Here is a 13,131-nt window from a genome sequence, read left to right as displayed (position 1 = left end):
TTGAAGTAACATTCCTCCCCCTCCCCCGATACCACCACTTTAGTGATCCCTAAATGTTTCGCGGATCCAAGTGATCTGGAAATGTACCTGGGCCGCTTAAGTGCTCTGGAACTGTGCCACGCATCACTCATGTGATCCGTAATTATATGCCGCGGATCACTTGAATAATCTGAGAATGTGTTAGGGGCCATTCAAGTATTTCGTAAGCAGATTTTCAGCCATTTTTGACCCCCTCCCCCCCCCCTTGTCAGCAAAAGTCAGCCAAATACTGACCCCCCCCCCCGTATACACCAGCGGCATTAAGGTATAACTAATGAAAATATTACATCACGATAATCACGATTACCGCAATGTTATTTCTGAGTTGGGAAGATAATTCTAATCGTCCGCTTGAAGAATAAAATGAAAAAGGAAAAGAAAAGTTAAGTTGGCTTCGTTGAAAATACGTGAAAAACCGGGGACATTTTTGCAAAAAAGTCGGACAGGCAGAGAAACAGAAAAAACCGGGACCGGCAGTCAAATACTGGACGCATGGTCATCATAGTAAAGTAGCTTGGAGGCAACTTGGATTTGTCTGAAGAATTTCGAGGGCGTTGGTGAAAGAGGGGGGAGGGGAAACAAACACACAAGCAAACACTCATGCGATTCAAAGAAATATATTTCCGAGTGGAGCAAGAAAAAAAAATAGAATGATTCCGAACCTGAAAAGGAGGACGAGCGTGGGAGGACGCTTGAAATGACACCGAAAAGGAGGACCGTCCTCCTTTTTTGGTTTCATTTCCGGATCGGAAAATTCTACTTTTTGTCCTTTTTTTCAGAGGTTTCTGGAATTATTTTTCTTTCTTTTTCGGGGGGGGGGGGACATTTTTTTCTGTTCTCCACTTTGAAACATGACCGGACCAGACCAGCATTAGAGTTATTCCCCCCATGCCCAGCTCAATGAGGCTGATAGTGGGGTTAAAAACGGGCCCAAGACGAGCCTATGAAGGAAACCTTGAAACATATGTTTCTTCCTTGATATATGAGTGTTTTTTCGTGATTTTGTTCTTCCCACACGCATCCACCAATAGCCGCGGAAGTTTTCCGATTTTTTTCTGTCTCTGCTTTTTTTTTTTTGTAGCGGTTCTGTTAAGAGTTGGAAAAATTATTGTTGTGGCCGGTTTTATTGATCTGGATAGTAGCGTCATCTACCGGGGAATTTTGGATTAGTGACGTCGCTGAGGGTGCGTGTGCAGACGTCCTCCTTTCTCAGTCTTCGGAACTGGTAACCCCTACCTTCCCCCACCCCGCAGCGTAAGAAAAATTCATAAAAGTTTGCGTTTTTCTTCCCACTAACAGTGGCGTCATCTGTTGTCCATCAATAAAACTAAAAATCTTTTTAAGTCTTGGGTGATTTTATTTCAAGTAATAGTAATTGCGGTAAAAATTAATTTTATAAAATAAATATGATATTATTTAAATATTATTGTTTGTGTTTAAATAAATAAATAATATTTGTCCGAATATTTTAGCACAAGGATGTTGCGGGCCGATAATTGCTCGGATATGTAGATGTTCCGCGGGAATGTGCCTGGGCCGCGGGTCGCTCAAGTTATTTATAAATGAGCCGTGGACAGAGGCAGTGCCGTCTTAACGCATGGGCCCACCCGGGCACGGCCCGGGGCCTCACAAAAATGAGATCTGGTTGAAATTGTCGAGAATTTGTTAGGTAGGGCCTCCGAAAAATCAATTAGCCCGGGGGCCCATGATGCTCTTAAGACGGCCCTGGACAGAGGTGAGTTTAACGGCGTTAGCGTGCCCTGGGCCCCGACTTGTGACGGCCCCCATGGCCCCGCACATCCTGGAGCAAGGGCCCCAGGCCAAGATCTTATGTTGCGCCCCCAACCAGACTTTCACGGGGCCTCTTTATGATGAATTTACAGCGTGAAAAAATAAAAAATGGTGCAAATCGTCCCGGGCCCCAGAGCTGGAGCCTTGTCAGCCCACCCCTTTTGGGGGCCATGCCCGACCCCCCCCCCCCAATTTCACTCTTTTTTCTAATTTAAGTGGTGGGTCTAATATTTTTTTCTGCGCCTGGGGCCTCAACCGACCCTTGTCATGGGCCCCCATGCACGGGGCCGTAAATTCTATAAAATTTCAACCGGATCTAATTTTTGTGAGGCCCCTCTTCTCTTGAGGCACCCGCCCGGGTGGGACCATGCCTTAAGACGGCACTGCCCATGCGTTAAGATAGCACTGCTGGAACTGTGCTCTGGGTCACTCAAGTGATCTGGGAGTGTACAGCGGGATATGGAAATGTGTCGCACTCCGTTCGTTTTCACAAAATTAGGTCTGAGGCCGCATCAGATGACTTCGAGTGCCACAGTCGGGCCGCGGGCCATGGATTGAATACGTGTGTGGAATAGCAGGTATTGAAGCGATTGCGTTTTTGAAGTGCAAAAAAAAAATGATCCCACTCATGTCAGGAGTGGGGTTCGAACCCACGCTCTCTTACGAGAACCAGAGCTTAAATCTGGCGCCTTAGACCACTCGGCCATCCTGACACGTTCTAATTCTGCTATATACTATATAAGATAAATGCCAAAATCATATTTGGTGGTTTTTCATGAGATGAACTGATTTGTTCAAAATAAGGCGCCTATAAAGAGAAGGACTTCGTGTTTGAACATCAGCTGCTTTTCCTCCCGCTTCAAGTGGCGTCTAATCACTTGAAAAAGAGCAAAAACTGACGTCATCACGTGCGTTCTCTTTCAAAAGGTTTACTGGAATTTCTTATCACAGTGTTGTGTATGTGTACTACATGCCAAAATCGGTGTCTCTCAACCGCTGGGCCGCGGCCCGATACCAGGCCCTAACTCGAGTCAAACCGGGCCGTGAGTGATTTACCTTTCATTTTCCCCCATTTATATTCCGTAAGTCATGCGTATTATGACCGGGCTTTCCGCTCACAAAAATTAATGAAACCGGGCCGCAGGCTTTCAAAGGTTGAGAACCACTGCCATAAATTGATGCATTGATCTAGCTGGAAATGAGGGTGTGTAAGAGAACGGGGGTTGATAGGCTCCCCCCCCCTTACCCATGCCACCGATGAAGTCTTGTTGAACGCTTCCCCCCCCCCCCCCCATCAACCTATTTGCTCAGAGCCATTAATCAGGGATAAGTGACCGAAGAACGGACGCGGAAGTGCGGCGTACGAATTACTGCAAAGATATGCCTCCCCTTACAGGGTCCCAATAGGGGGAGACTCATGTCCTCGACGCTAGACCAGAGGTACATGCCCCCCCCCCCCCACAAGGGTGGAACTGATAGGGCTGCAGCTCGCGAGTTCCCATTTTTTTGTTTTCCCATACATCTACTAAAATTCATTATCCAGTACTATATTGGGGGCGCGTGAAAAATCTAATTAGGGTCCTGCCAAAGATTCTAGCCATTGGCAGAAACAAGGGCCCGCCTCCCAGCTTCAATGACGGAGCCAGTGCATATATATATATGAATTTCCATCATCATTATCGTGCCGCCCCCCCACCTTTCATGTCTATCCCCGCTTGATCCCAGCCTAAACCCAGGAGTTCTGCCGCAGTACGGGGGGGTGGGAGATGCAAATATTGGGGAAAATCCGAATTAACCCTTTAACCACTCCTTCAATATCACGCTGGGACTCAAAAATTGTGAGCTTGCTTCCTGACCAGTTGTGGTTCAGGACGCGAGTGGTAAGAGCGGACCTGTGCATGGGCCCCATTAGTGACATCTTAACGCATGGGCTCACCCGGGCAAGGGATCCTCTGTGTCTTCTTCATCATCAAGAAAGGGCATCTACTCGGATGCAGGGTCGTCTTGATGCCAGTGCCGTCTTAACGCATGGGCCCACCCGGGCACGGCCCGGGGGCCTCATTGGGAAGAGGGCCTCACAAAAATGAGATCCGGTTGAAATTTTCATAGAATTTACAGGGTAGGGCCTCGGAAAAACCACTTGGCCCGGGGGGCCCCATGATGCTCTTAAGACGGCCCTGCTTGATGCATAGGCCTCACTAGTGGCATCTTGTGCCTGGGCCCACCCAGGCAAATCTGGCAACTTCCAGCCCTCAATATTTTCCACTTGCCGTCGCCTCTGCTTGCCCAGAGGAAGAGGGGGGGGGGGTCCACGATCCCCTTGGGTTCACCAGCGTAGCTCTTCCCTTTTATCACTCAAAAAAAAGTCATGGCTCACGCCAACCCTCCAAAAAATATATATATATAAGGCCCCCCCCCCCCCAATTCGTTTTTAACCAGTTTCCCCCACACTTTTTTGTTCTATCAGTCTCCCTTCCTCTTCAGAAACTTTTTTCTCCGATCACCCCCCAACTTAAAGTCAACCCATAAGATCCTATGTCATTTCCTTTGGCTTCTACCACCCACCCCCCCGGAACATTCCATCGCCCCCAGAAGGTGATATTGGCCACTTTGGGGGGAGAAACACTCGTTTAAACGGTCCCGAATTATCCAGTCGATTTTTCAGCATTACAGGATCCATCAAACTTGAAGCCGCATTCGGATAATCGCTCGCCATTCCGCGAATGCGCAGCCATTTTTGGCGCCTCGAGCGAGTCGGCGGATGACTCAGAAAAGAATTATGTAAATAAGATGGCAGTGATTCTAAAAGAGTGGGGGGAGGGGGGGGGGAAGGAATTGACCTTGGCGGTTTGAATTTAGCGAAAGTGTGAATAACCGATTGCAAGGGCGCAAAAATCTCACCCCCCCCCCACCTCGATTCCCGCCATTTTCGCTTCTCTTCTCATAATAGGAAGCGTTTCCGCGAGAAAAACTTGACCTTGTCGACGTTTCAATTGTGTGTCAAGCGAATGCGCACCATCGTGATGATGATGATGATGAAATGAATGACGCGCATTCGTTTCATGTGTCGTTTTTTTAGGCGGGAAAATCCTCGCCATATGGTGGACAACAACTTCCGCAATAATTATTGAGAAGGCATGTGCCCCCCGCCCCACAGACACTTGACACGCTCATCCTTTTTTTTTTTGGCTCTTCGTAACTCAAGCGGTGACACATTTACGGAGCGGTGGGCTACTTAGCGGGCAGCAAGCTCAGAGAGGAATGAGTGAAATTGCTACCCACAGGGAGTCCCCCCCCCATCGACTGGTTAGCGCGCCAACCTCTCGATGAGTATGAAAGAACAAGCCTGCCGTTCGGAATCGGCAATAAATTGTAGGCCCTGGGGTCTAATTAGCCCTCGTGCGCGGAAAATGACCGTGGTGCGACAAAAATGATCAGATGAGTGGCCAAGAAAATTAGTTAGGTGTTCGTGCAAAATTTGAATTGCCGCACAGCAGGGGCGGCTCGAGTCTACCTGCCGCCCGGGTGCGAAGCCTCATGTGCCCGCCCCTAGAGGAGACCCTGGCGGGACTTCAGTCTTGGGAGTGGAGGGGGGGGAATGAATCCGTAGCCTAATGAAGCCCCAAAAAAGAAACTTTCAAGGATCTTTAACAGTGCTCAATAGCAAATTAGAGTGGGAGGTTTAAAGTGTCTGAGTGGAATGGGGTGCTCCGCCCTTCCGTCATACAATCCTTGATCGATCAAAGTTCTGATTGTTCCTTTTGCCAGGGCCGTAACTAAGATTTTTGCCATCCGGGGCAAGCATGATTCGGCCGCCCGGGGCAAACATTATTTAGCCGACCCCCAACTTTAAAATTCAATCATTTTATAACGGTGTTCTTTGTTCCCTCCTAAAATCACCGTCCACCCGGGGCAGCCCCCCCCCCCACTAGATGATTTGCTGGGGCTATTGTCGGCGAATTGAATTGTCCCCCCAGTTACGGCCCTGTGCTTTTGCGATATAATTTTATACAACTTTCTATAATTGTTTAATATCGGTGACATTGACTTTCATTTGACTCATTCGATTCTTCGTTTTACATAATTTTAATTACGATGCTATATGTAATCTTTGCCGTATCAATAAATTCTGGTTTTGCCGGAGATGCCCTGGTCCCCCATGCAGGGCCGTCTTAAATGCATCACGGGTCACCGAGCCAATTTTCTGAGGCCCTACCTGGCAAATTCTCGAATAATTCAACTACTTTTCATTTTTTTTGGTGCCCCTGGGCCGTGCCCGGGTGGGCCCCATGCGTAAAGACGGCACTGCCCCCAAGGGCACCGAAGTAATACCGCCACATAAATTAATCCTCAAAACATCGCTTATTGTGGTGAGCCGTAATTAATCACTTGCACTTATCCTTCCCCCCTGATTTTTACTAAGAAATTTATTTCAAAGGGGCCGTTCAAGTATTACGTAAGCAAATTAGTTTAGCCATTTTTGATCCCCTCCTCCCTTGTCAGCAAAATTTCGACAACCCTGCCCCCTACCTCCTAACGCATATTGGCGGGATCAGAAACGTACGCGGGAGGGGGGAGGCATAGGGGGCTCGGGCGCCTCCCCCCCTCAGAGGAAAAAAAATAATTAAAATTTCGAAAGGGGAAATACCTTTACATGGGTAAGAACTCAAAATTTTTCTTTAAAAAAATTAATTCATATATGGTAAACCCTTGACCCGCAGACGAAACGTGGCCCTGAAGGTTATCTGATGTGGCTCGCACCCCCCCCCCCAAACCAAATTTTATAAAAATGAACTAAGCGGCATATTTCTACAAATCGCTTAAATGACCCGTGGCACAAGTCCAGAGCATTTAAGTGGCCCGTGACACATTTTCAGATCACTGAAGTAGGCCTCAAAGATCACTTCCACATTCAAAGATCACCTGTGTAACCCGTGACACAGTTACGGAACACTTAAAAACATTCCCAGATTACTCAAGTGATCCGTGGAATAATTGTCACTTAAGCGACCCGAAACATTTCCAGAGCACTTCAAGGATCCGCGAAACATTTAGAGATCATGGCTCTGTAGGGGACTTATCAATAGGTAGAATGTTAGTTCAGGTGCCCAATAACTATCGGAAAGTTTTTCCATTTTTGGAGCACCGAATAAGATTCCATTAAGAATATTTCATATCTTCATAAAAGTTGGTTAATGACGTACGCATCATCCAAACCCCCCCCCCTCTCCCCCTTGTCATCAAAAGTCAGCAAATCGGACCCCCCACCCCCCCATCGATGCTGACGTAATACTTGAATGACCCCAAAGGTGTTTTTCTGGTGCTCCAGGGACCGGACAAGTGAGAGAAGCCAACTTCTTACATTGCCTTCATCTGACCGGAAAAATTATAGGAAAAAATACTAGGTGCGAGGAGCCAAAATGTACACTTCCTTCCCTCCCCTCGGGGGCCATGCGACCCATTGGGAGCAAGTGGTGTCGCGTACTCATGGCCCCCACATCCTGTAGCGGGGCCAGTTTACCCAGAGTTCCCCCCCCCCCAGTTTCCCGGGGCTGGGATCTTTGCGGGCCCCTCGGTCAGACTTTTAACGGGCCCCTTCTGTAGTTAATTTATAGCGTGAAAAAGTAAAAAAATGATGATAACCGTCCCGGGCCCCAGGGCTAGAGCCCTGTCAGCTCCCCCCCATGTGGGGGGCCATGCGCGTACTGTTGGGTTAAAATTTGAGGGTGGGGGGCTGACAGGGATCCAGCCGGGACTATTCTTTTATCGTTTACTTTGTCACACCATAAATTAACTGTAGAAGAATCATCTCCGGAAAGTCGAGGTATGGCTCAAAGGTTGTGATGTGAATTTTTACTGTGCGAAATTTTTAGAAATTTTGGCCTACGCTGCCGTCCCTTAAAACTTGCCGCCCAACTTGCGCCCTCGCTCAAGCCGCCCCTGTCAATGAAACAATAAATCCGCCTCTGTTTACAGAGCGAGGAACTAGGTCAGTGAGAGACGAAAATAGTGACCTAGAGAGTTTGCAAGCATGTGGATATGAGTGACCACAACAATGACCTTGAGCCAGGGGTGACTCCAGTCTGGGTAAAGGGGTAATTTCTCTTTTTGAAACAGGAGTTTGTAATCGCAAGGGAAGAAGTGGGGGGGGGGGCTATGTTTTACAATTTTTTTTTTCAGAGTGAGGTTTTCTTCGTCTGGGGGGGGGGGAGAGTAATAAACCAACAACCCCGATTACCCCCCAACGTGAAATCGCTACTGCCAAGAGCTGTGCGCAAGCATGTGAATAACAAAAAGAGTGACCTGAGAGTAAAAGGTGGGGGCTCAGACCCGTACGCAGGAAAGGGGTTGGGAGGGGTGGGACGTGTTTCACGATATAAATTTAATTTTAGGGCAAAGGGGCCTCACAAAAATGGGAACCGGTTGAAATTCGTGAGAGGCCAGGTAGGGCTTCAGAAAAATCACTTGGCCCGGATAGGGCCATCTTAAGAGAATTATGGGTCCCCGGGCCAAGTGATTTTTCTGTAGCCCTACTTTGTAAATTTCACCGGATCTCATTTTTATGAGGCCCCCCCCCCCCCCCATAGCCGTCCCCGAGCGAGCCATGCGTTAAGACAGCACTGGGTCCGGAGGCCCACGATGCTCTCAAGACATCCCTGGAGTCAGTGCTCCTTCGAAAAAGAAAACGAACATACACACACACACACACACACACGGTTAAATGGTAGCAAACCAAATATGAAAATAGTAGTAATGAGAGGGAGTATTTGGTTTCGCATACCACCACTAGATGGCAACACACATCCACTCGGACAGTAATAATGGTCGAAATTCAGCGGAATGACGGAAATGATAATTTACTTGACCGGTAGTAAGTGAAATTAGTCAGAAACAAGTCGGATTAACATTGAGTGATAAACTGCAGGCTATTCTTGTGAATCGAAGTGAATAACCAATGGAAAATGACGGATTTACATTTCTGATCCAAGATGGCGGACATTTCCTGATATTCGAGACGTTCCTGCGCATGCGCCGAAATAAAGATATTAAAGAAGGAAAAGAACACAAAGAAGAGGCTGCCATAATGATTTGATTCTTTGGCTTTTGTTGATCGAAGTTTCGAAGATAATCGTGAGATAATTCGATCACGGGCGGTGGTTGTGGGTTCTTCATGTGTGACTGCAATAGTTTTGTGGAGTGGTGGGGGGGGGGGGGGGGAGTAGGGCCATCTTAAGGCATGGGCCCACCCGGGCACGGCCCGGGAGCCTCACAAAAACTGAGATCTGGTTGAAATTTTCGAGAATTTGTTTGGTAGGGCCTCATAAAAATCAATTGGCCCGGGGGCCTATGATGCTCTTAAGACGGCCATGTTAAGAGCATCATGGGCCCCCGGGTAACTAATTTTTCTGAGGCCCTACCTGGTAAACTCTCGAGAATTTCAACCAGTTATAATTTTTGTGAGGCCCTTCTTCTCTTGAGGCCCCCGGGCCGTGCCCGGCTAGGCCCATGCGTTAAGACGGCGCTGCCCCGTCCACTTTACTTTCAACCTTAACTGGGTCTCAATGAGACGCCGTCGACATGAAGAAAACATTGGGGGGGGGGGGGCCTGAAAGTTGCTGGTCGTCCCGTATATAAGGGACTTGGACGCGTACGCAGTAGAGAGAGGGTGCAATGCATCGTTTTTTCAGAAATTATTGGGGGCTCAGCTCTCAAAAAATAAATTTGCAAAATTTATTTGGGGGGGGGGCTGAAATGGCCTCAGCCCCTAGGTTCCGACGCCTATGGGTCTCATGACAATCAGATCTGTTTACAATTTTCGAGAATAAGTAAGTAAATAAGCAGGGGTATTTTTAAATGGGGGGGAGGGGTTCAGAAAAATAATTTCGCTCGATTCCTGTGATGCCATGGCTCGGGAGCCTCAATTGCCGAAGCCTCATGACAATTTGATATGGTTGAAGTTTTAGGGAGAGAGAGTAAGTATGCAAATAAGCAGGGCAGGTATTTATTGCTAGGTAGGGGCCTCAGAATTTTTTTTTTTTTTTGCTCGGTTGGGGGGGGGGGGTCTATGATGCTGTTAAAACGGCCCTGGGCCTACTTTATGGAAATTCAGTGAGATCTTAACATAAAAACTGAGAATTAACGCGAGTTATTGTTCGAGATTAATTTAGTTTCTCTACTTTTGTGTCACGCTCAGGGCCGCAACTTATAGAAACGAAAATTTACTCTATTACTTGGGGGCCCCCCCTATCCATTTTGGCGTGTTTTTCCCGTAATTTTTAACATAGAAAGAGTAAACTGCTCTTATTATTTTAGGATTTCTACCGGATGGTTGATGCTGAGAAAAAATTTACCCAAAAAAAAAGGACTGCAGTCGATTCCGGTTATAACGTTCCCACTTATAACGTTTTCTCGAATGGTGTGACTTATTTTCGGGCTTTCAACTCTAAGTAATTCTCATAAAGATTTCCCGTTTGAAGCGTTTTCCCCGCTTACAACGTTTCCTCATGGTGGTATTTTGAAAATCGTTATAAGCGGGATCCACTGTATATTTAATTATTTTTGTGGTGCCCTACTTGTCTCCTGGTGCCCTAAGTACGCGCTCATTTCGCTTGATTAATCCGGCTCTACACCCCTTTTCCCTCTCTTTCATACTTTACGGCAGGGGGTAGCCAAGAAACCACCGTCAAGGTGAAACTAAATTATCAAATTGAAATTAATAATTTACGAGGTGTTAAATCAAATCTGCGATCATTATTTCTTGTTCCAACAGCGGAAAAAACGACTTCCATTCACTTTATTGTTAGTGACGAAAATAATTCACTACGACCCGAATGTTGTTTTCTCTAAAAAAATGACTGCAAAAAATGCCCTAAAAATTCGGATAAAACTGCCATCAAAATAATAATAAAACAAAGTTCGCTTGAAAAAAACCGGTCGTGGTTTAAAAACTACCGTTTTACCTTCCTTTCAGGGTAAGTAGGGTAGTAAATTCCACTGCGGTAATGGATGGTGGTCGAGTGGTCAAAATGGGATTCTACAGCGTTAAGACGTCTTTTGACGGAGTTGCGTCGTGTCCCGGCGTGGCCGTTTGTGGGCTGACGGTTCCCTGGTGTGCCTGAGTTGTGTTGGGAGTTGAGAGGATACTGTCGTCGGTGGGCTAACAAAGGCGTTCCTCTCTCGTGGGACGTCTGATCCCGTACCATTATATTCTGTATCACTTTGGGAAACTACTATAAATTGAAAGTTCTGTAGCCGCTCGTCGGTTTGACAATCTTCCCGATCTGGTTAGTATTTATCTGATTATTTTATTTTGCTGCCTCCGTCTGAGGTGGTCATGTTATGTTGTTTTTAATAAAACTTTCCGAACACACCTATCCTTCGGGAACGCTTCGATATCTCTCTGAGATGGGAAACGGGGTGTGCCCGGTCTTCAAAGGTCGAGTGGTCATAGTGACGGGCTCGCATCGCGAGGACCCGGATGCGAGGCACCGAATACCAGCCAATCTCCTAGTTAAAGAGTCTCGCCACAGAGAGCAACAAGCCTACAAACGATACAAATATTCAATCATTACACTTCACTCACATCACTGCTGAAATATAGATGGCGACACTGAAAAATCAGGCAAAACATTAGATACGCACTCAGACGGTTAGGTACACACACTTACACTTCCGGTCCAACTCACTAGGTAGTAAATTGCCCATAGATGGCGATAGACCGAGTTGTGATCGGTTTGAAAGAAAGAAAAGTCGAAAACCCCGGCTTGCACTATGTGGATCCTCCCGAAGCGAGTAAATCACGCCCCCTACCTGTGGATCGAAAACACGCATGCCCTACGTCCACAGCCTTACGACGGTCTTCACAGCAGTATAAATACTCTCATATATATTTATAAATCCAAACTTTTTTTCAGTCAATTACATTACCATACACGGCGATTTGCCAGGGCCATCTAATGAGCATCATGGGCCCGCCCGAGCCAAGTGATTGTTCTGAGGGCCCTACCAGATAAATTCTCGAAAATTTCAACCAGATCTCATTTTTGTGAGGTTCCCGGGCCTTGCCCGGGTATGCCCATGCCTTAAGACGTGTCGAATTGCACGCTGCATCGCTTGCAGTAAAGTATTAGGCTCAGGTACAGAAGGGGCCACTTAGATCTGGTTACTAGAGTTTTTTCTCTCCTTGAATTCTTTCAAGAGTAAGTATATGAGTTGGTAGCGGGTATTTTTCTATTTGGTAAGGGGGGCCTCAAGAAAGTCACTTTGCACGGGGGGGGGGGGGCTATGATTCTCTTAAGATTTCCCCTGTTCGAGGACCGATTGGGGTCCACAAAAAATGCCTGCATAGGGATCTGAAGCCCCCCAGATGTCTGGAAGAAGACGTGAAGGTGAGACAGTGAGAATTGTCTCTCGCTGAGGTCGTAGACCGTCGTATATTGCGCCGTTTTCGAGAAGAAAGTCGAAATAAGTGATTTTCGCTGTAACGAGGTTGTTGTCACAGGTCGAAGAACTTTCTGGAATCACTTCTCCTCGCAACGGTTGGTCGATTTCTATCGCTAATCCGTTTCAAAAAACATTAAATAAAATGTAGGTGCTTCTGAAAATGCAAGATAGTTGATGTGTCTGTGCCGTCTTAACGCATGGGTCCATCCGCGCACAGCCCGGGCATCTCAGAAAAATGAGAAGTTATTATTGAATTTTTCGTTAAATCGCCAGGTAGGGTCACAGAAAAATCACTTGGCCCCTGGGGTTCTTAAGATGGCCCTGGAACGTGTCGGCAGAATTTAGACGTATCCTTCCCACAAAACGTTTCGGCTGTTAGCATCGTGTTCTCCCAGTACAACTCAAAAACCGGGTGGGACTAGTCGTCTTTAGAACCGAGACGTCTAGTTAACCCCCCCCCCCCCCCCCCCCCCATCATCTACGTCATACTGAACCCAAAGACGCCGGAAGTCAAAAACGCTTGGTATTGCTCGAGTAATGAACACATAACGTTCACTTGGATATGAGTTACTTACCCCGACCCGGCGAATGTGATTCGCCATACGGGGGTTCCCCGAAGGGAGCATTTATTTTCTCAATCAAAAATTAAAAAAAATTACATGTTAAAATTATATACATTCTATATCCCCGTTATTTTATATTTTATATTATTTATATCCCCCTATATTTTATTTGCGTTTCTTGTGACCAGCAGAGGCGTATTTACAGGGTTAAGCGGACTATAGCCCATGGCGGCGTCAAATTTGAAGAATGAGCGGTCAAGAAAATGGCACTAGATTGCAAAACTATGAATCCGCC

General features: G+C 46.9%; 1 non-coding gene across 1 annotated transcript; it reads right to left on the bottom strand.

Moving 5' to 3' along the window:
* Positions 1-2,459: 2,459 nt before the first annotated feature.
* Positions 2,460-2,543, bottom strand: TRNAL-UAA (transfer RNA leucine (anticodon UAA)). Its single transcript has one exon. It is a non-coding gene; the product is annotated as a tRNA-Leu (tRNA).
* Between the last annotated feature and the right edge of the window lie 10,588 nt (positions 2,544-13,131).

The sequence above is a fragment of the Pholcus phalangioides genome, unplaced genomic scaffold (genome assembly GCF_987345545.1).
Source record: "Pholcus phalangioides strain wild (caught in Gottingen) unplaced genomic scaffold, Ppha-v1.0 ptg000022l_1, whole genome shotgun sequence".
Taxonomy (NCBI): domain Eukaryota; kingdom Metazoa; phylum Arthropoda; class Arachnida; order Araneae; family Pholcidae; genus Pholcus; species Pholcus phalangioides.
This window is presented reverse-complemented; position numbering and strand designations above follow the sequence as displayed.